The sequence below is a fragment of the Rhinopithecus roxellana genome, chromosome 7, assembly GCF_007565055.1.
Source record: "Rhinopithecus roxellana isolate Shanxi Qingling chromosome 7, ASM756505v1, whole genome shotgun sequence".
NCBI lineage: Eukaryota > Metazoa > Chordata > Mammalia > Primates > Cercopithecidae > Rhinopithecus > Rhinopithecus roxellana.
Genome location: NC_044555.1, coordinates 82,644,606 through 82,650,892, shown reverse-complemented (window position 1 = coordinate 82,650,892; position 6,287 = coordinate 82,644,606). Strand labels below are relative to the sequence as shown.

The 6,287-nt window shown below is 40.5% G+C and overlaps 1 pseudogene; it reads left to right on the top strand.

Annotated features, from left to right (window-relative positions):
- Positions 1–2,233: 2,233 nt before the first annotated feature.
- LOC115898959 lies at positions 2,234–2,355 on the top strand (annotated as a pseudogene).
- Positions 2,356–6,287: the final 3,932 nt, after the last annotated feature.

The following is a 6,287-nucleotide window of genomic DNA, read 5'->3' as shown; positions in this document are numbered from 1 at the left end:
ATTACAATTTTTAAGATAATTGTGGCTGGGCGCAGTGGCTCAAGCCTGTAATCCCAGCACTTTGGGAGGCCGAGACGGGCAGATCACGAGGTCAGGAGATCGAGACCATCCTGGCTAACACGGTGAAACCCCATCTCTACTAAAAATACAAAAAACTAGCTGGGCGAGGTGGCGGGCGCCTGTAGTCCCAGCTACTCGGGAGGCTGAGGCAGGAGAATGGCGTGAACCCGGGAGGCGGAGCTTGCAGTGAGCTGAGATCTGGCCACTGCACTCCAGCCTGGGTGACAGAGCGAGACTCCGTCTCAAAAAAAAAAAAAAAAAAAAAGATAATTGTAGATTCACACACAGTTGTAAGAAATAATATAGAGAGATCCCCTGTACACTTCGCCCAGTTTCCCACAAAGGTAACATCTTGCAAAAGAATAGTATAATATCTCAATCAGGATATTGACATTGATATAATCCACTCATCTGATTTAGATTCTCCCAGTTTTACTTGTCCGTGTGTGTGTGTGTGTAAAGAACTATATAATTTTATCACCCAAAATTGTAGGTTCTTGTATCTACCACCAAAGTCAAGATACTGAACAGTTCCAATACTACACAAGCACAAGGATTTTTCATTTTGCCCTTTTATAACCATACTTACCTTCCTATACACCACTCCCCATCCCTATTCCCTGGCACAACTAATCTGTCCTGATTTTTATTTCAAAAATGTAATATGAATGGAATTATATAGTATGTAACCTTTTGAGATTGACTTTTTTCACTCAGTCTAATTCCCTGGAGCTTCATCCAAGTCATTGTGTGTATCAATAGTTTCTTCCTTTGTCTTGGTACATTGATGATATGTATGTACCATACATATGTTTGCTTGTTTAACCATTCACTAGTTGAAGGACATCTGCTCTGATTTCAGTTTTTAGCTTTTACAAATAAAGTGCTGTGAACATTCACAGATGCATTTTCATCTAACATTTTGTTTTCTACTAGTATAATACTTTCCCCTTCTATCGGTTAATCTCAGACGAGCAGTAAGTTTGCAAACTTTCTGAATAAAATCTGTTGGCTTAATAGATCTGTACATTTGAAGCATGTATAATTTCCCTTTAGAGATTGTGAAGCATTTTTTCAACAATATAATGAGTGTCTCTGGTTTTTCCTCTAACATATATTGAAAAGCAATTCTCAATAGGAATTTGTAAGTGACCTTATAATTACAGACCTTTTGACGGCTATGATAGTTTTACATCAGTGTCAGTTTCCTCTTTGTAATAATCAAACTAAACAATCTTGCTGTACCTCCTGTACCTCATAAATATGTATTCAAAGGCATATTTTCCGACTGATATATCCATATGCCATCACTGAGGGCCAGAGAACATGTTACAGATTTGAAATTTGTGCCCTTAGGTCTTTCAGCATAGTACAATAATGAAGTAATTTACATTCAGCCACAGTTATATTGCAAATTTCCAATTTACTAGGGAATTCTATTTTCAAAAACCATTACTGATCCTCTTAAAAGTGAAGCATGGTTTTGTTGCGGTTATTTTCCTGCCTCCTCTTAATGTTAAGCTAACCCCCTTTCACTTTGTTTGTGATGCTAGGGCTGGCACTGCAAACTGCTTTTCCCAAACTCCCTTGCTGGTTGCCTTCCTGTTAGGTTCTGTCAATGGAAGGTTCTGATGGGAGATTGGAAGGGGTGAGAAGGGTCTTCTTGCTGCCAACTCCTATCAACAGATGCCCAACACACATGGCTCCAGCCTCCACTTTCTTTCAGCCTTTCCAGCATCACCATACCACATAGCTGTCAGCACCAACCAGCCACACCTTCCTTGGTGATCTGAGTCTCAGCTGAGTAGTACACTTTTCAGTTGTCAGAGCAATGACTGTGGAGAGTGCCAGCCAGCAGGTGAGGTAGCTGATATGTACCCAATTCTCGGTATTGAATCAGCTCTATATGAAATACTTAGCATAGCTTTTGCCTTACAGAGTGTTGTAGCTTTCTTATACAATTGCAAGCACAATTTTGTGAATTTTTTAGTATCATGTCTGTGTCCTCTCCAGCTACAAAGGTCATGTTCCTTATTCAGGATAATCTGTGGTTAAATTCAGAACTTAGAGAGAAGGGGGTAGGTTTGCGCAAATATCAGATTTCTTTGATGGTAGGCAACAAATGGACACAGGCTAACTTAAGCAAAAAGGAAATCCATAAAAGCTACACAGGAGCTTTGCACAGTGGCAGTATCACAGCCAATGAGGTTTATCTGAGGCGCGATTATTGCTAATTGAAAAGCTACGTATGAGCTCACAGAATCAAAGGAGCCAACTTGGAAAGGGTAGGAACCAGAGCCATTCCAGAGATCCAGGAAGCAGGAATCAATGGACTTGCACCTCCAAGTGTTTCACCAGCATGAATCTATAGAATTCACATTCCAAGAAGGGTGTTGCCCACTGGGGTCGGGCGCCCTACCTTTTAGCTGGTGGAGAGTGGGACATCCTGATGGACAGTCCCCCCAAAATGTAACGGATTAAGGAAGAGTAGTTCACTCAAAAGAAATCCAGCATGCTGTTTCCTGGAGAAGGAAAAATGGATGGTGGCCAGAAATTACAACAAACGTACACTACAATGAATTTCAGAAGAGGTCTTCAGCGATGAATAAGAATGTATTGTATATGAAAACTTTGAATAAAAGAACATTGTGCTTGGAGTAAAACACTCAGGGCTGTATGCCTACAAGAAGATTCTACAGTTAGGAGAAATGAGCTTTAGTGATCTATTCTACAGAATGGTGACTATAATAAACAGTAATGTGTTATATATTTCAAAATTGCTGAAAGATATATTTTAAATGCTTTCACCACAAAAAAGTTAACTATGAGAGGTGATGAATTTGTGAATTAGCTTGATTTAATCATCTCACAATGTAAACAAATATCAAAACATCACATTGTACCCCATACATTTATATGATTGTGATGTCCATTAAAAATAAAATTTAAAAAAGGTGTACATGCGAAGCTTTCTCATTGATGCTTATGGATTGGGACAAGCCTAAGAGGAGTTTCTTGTTCATTATTTTTCGTTTGACAAATATTTATTTACCATGCCCCAGTGATTCTAAGCCTAAGCCTCAGTGATTCTGGTCTAGGTCATTTCCTTTATTCACTGTCCCCAATGCAGAGCTCAAGTGGCTTAGCCTCAACAGCTAGCAACAGGGTAGGTTGGTCTTTTAGAAATCCAGAGGGACACCCCACAAAGGTTACATATTAACACATTTGTAAGTATAAAACAGTCACTTCACTTTACCTAATAAAATACCACAATAGTCAATGCAAACAAAGTACAAGTTCAAAGAACAGTGTGTTTTCTATTATAATAATTTTCCTTCAACTCCCTCTCACACAATTGCATTAAACAATATTTTAAATTACTTAGAATTTTATCACATTAAGACAACTCTTCATTTGTATTACTCCAACTTTTTTTTCTAAAATGCATGCGTTTTTTTCTATTTATATGAGTATTATGGGTCCAGTGGAAAAAATTTTAAAATAGGGCAATATATGAAGAATAAAATAAAAATATACTAGTATCAAGAGACAATGGCTATTAATATCTTAGTGTATTTTCTTCTGCTCCTAATAATGACTGGATGAAAACAATTTGGCCAGAAACAAAATTGGTAATCCTTATGCTCCTCTTTTGCTTGTATAATTTTCAGATCTTTCTGTAACAAGCTTTGTTTTTGTAATAAGAAAACAAACAATAAAGGAGAGTATAAAAGAGCAGGATCTCTGTATGTCTTGTTCATCCAGCTAGCTGCAGTTTCCAGAACACTGTTTGGCTCACAGTAGGTACTTCAAAAAGTTTTTTTGAATGGCTAAAACTTTTTTTGCCCCCAACCTAGTGAACCATAGTTGCTAATGAACATGGAATCACTCTGCAGGTATGTCTGGGTATTATGTCTCTGATTCCTTTTAGTAAATAGTTTATTCTATCCATAGGATCACTTTTGCTGTCTTAATATAAGACTGATTAAATTCAAATTCCAACTCCAGCACTCACTAGCTATGGCACCTTGGCAAGAAACCTCACCACTCTGGCTCAGCTTCCTCATCTGGTAAGCACAGGTCCAGGTGCTGAGGGCACAACAAAACAAGAATCCTACCCTCTAATTTACATTCTAGTGTGCAAGAAAAAGCCTGTGGACAAACATCTGTCAGATGGCGATAAGCGATAAGCACTGTGAAAAAACAGAAAATAGAGTAAAGGGAATAGAAGGTGATTACCTGTGGGGGTGGATGGGGGCATGTTGCTATTTTATAAAGGGTAGTCGGGAACAGCTAAAGGTTTAAACACTAGGCCCAGCATGGTGGGTCATACCTGTAATCCCAGCACTTTGAGAGGCCAGGGTGGGCAGATCCTTGAGCTCAGGAGTTCGAGACCAGCCTGGGCAACACGGTGAAACCCTGTCTCTACTAAAAACAAAACAAAACAAAATCTGGGAATGGTGGCCTGTGCCTGTGGTCCCAGCTACTCGGGAGGCTGAGGTGTGAGGTTCGCCTGAGCCCAGGAGGTTGAGGCTGCAGTGAGCTGTGATCGTGCCACTGCACTCCAGCCTGGGTGACAGAATGAGAGCCTCTTCCAAAAAAACAAACAAAAAAAAAAAAAAAAAGAGAAAAGAAAAAGAAAATAAAAGAAAAAGGAAAGAGAAATTTTAAAAATCATAGTGTAGTGTTTTTCAAACTTCAAGTTGTGACTAGGCTCAATCATGAAGTCCATTTAGAATTTGCATTTTCGAAAAAATGAAATAAAATTCATCCCTTCCTTGTGTGTGTGCACCTGTTTGTGCCTTACTCTATTAGCTGAGCACAGAAGAGACAAAAAGAACCACCCCAGAAAAGTGCCAGAAAAGATTAGGACCAGAGCTAAGAGGTTGGGGAGAAAGGCAAACCCAACAGATAAGCAATACAAGAGAGAACACATCACTTTTTTTTAATGCAAAAAAAGAAGTTGATGGAAAAAAGGCCAAAAAAAAAATTAAATAGAATTGACAGATTCAATTTAACAACAACAAAAATGCAAAACCAATGAAATATGCTGTACATGATACCTTCGGATTAAATGCATGATAGCGTGTGAATATTCTCAGAAACTCCCAAAATATTTGTTCCATATTTCCTTCTCTGACCCTCACTGAGGCCAACAGTTATCAAGATTTTAAAGCCACGTCGTCTGCGAAGATTTCTTTTCTTTCAGTCCTTCAAACATTTCTTTTAATAGGTTTTGGAAATCATGCCTACTTATCAGAAATCAGTACACTGTATTAAAGGGATACAAATCATCTCCCAAGCCGCCTCTTGTTTTGCACACGAGGTTCTCTTTGAAGCAGAGCCATAAGGTACAATTATTGAAGAACAAGGTGGGCAAACTACAGTCCTCCGACTAAATCTAACCCACCACATGTTTTTGTATGGCCCTCGAGCTGAGAATGGTTTTTCCGTTTTCAAGCGGTTGAAAAAAAGATGTTGTGACCCTGAAAACGATTTCAGTGTCTGTAGTTTCATTGGAACACGGCCAAATGTATCCACATTTTCCACGGCTGCTTTGCGCTACAACGCGACAGAGTCGAGCAGTTGCCCCCGAAGCCTAAAATATTTACTATCTCGGTCCTTTTAGAAAAAGTCTTGCCAACCAGTGTCCTAGAATATGAGGGCTGTATTGCTTAAACACCCTTCCAACTCTCTTCCCTCTCTAGCCACCCCCTCAGCCTTAGGCACTAACAATATTCTTTGACCGGGCTTGGGGGGAGGGCGTTATAATAATGAACTGTATTGTATCGGAAACAAGACAGTAAATATCTACAGAAGGGAATGTGTGACTGGTTCTGCCACTGACTAACGTCTGGGTTTGCGTCCCGGTCAGAAAAGTGGGCATGACAGCGGCATCTGCAAGATAGCATCTGAGCATGAAGGCACTTGGAAAGGTATCAAGGCAGCAAATGTTCCGGGGGTGCTTTTGCAAGAGGAGCCTCTCTCGGAGCTGGACGTACACTTCGGTTCCCTTTGCACGCACGCCTCCCCCAACTCCGTTCCCTCTGCTCCTGGCCCTCATTTTCTTCTATTCCCCTTTTGGCCTTGCAGCCAGTTTTCTCCTCCCCCGACACACTCCCCAGGGCCTACGAAGTTCCCGAGCAGAGCAGGGCTCAGGTAAGCAGGCCCAGGGCAGTTCAGCCCTGCTCTCTCCAGCTCCGCCAGCTTGGGGTGGGGTCGCCCTG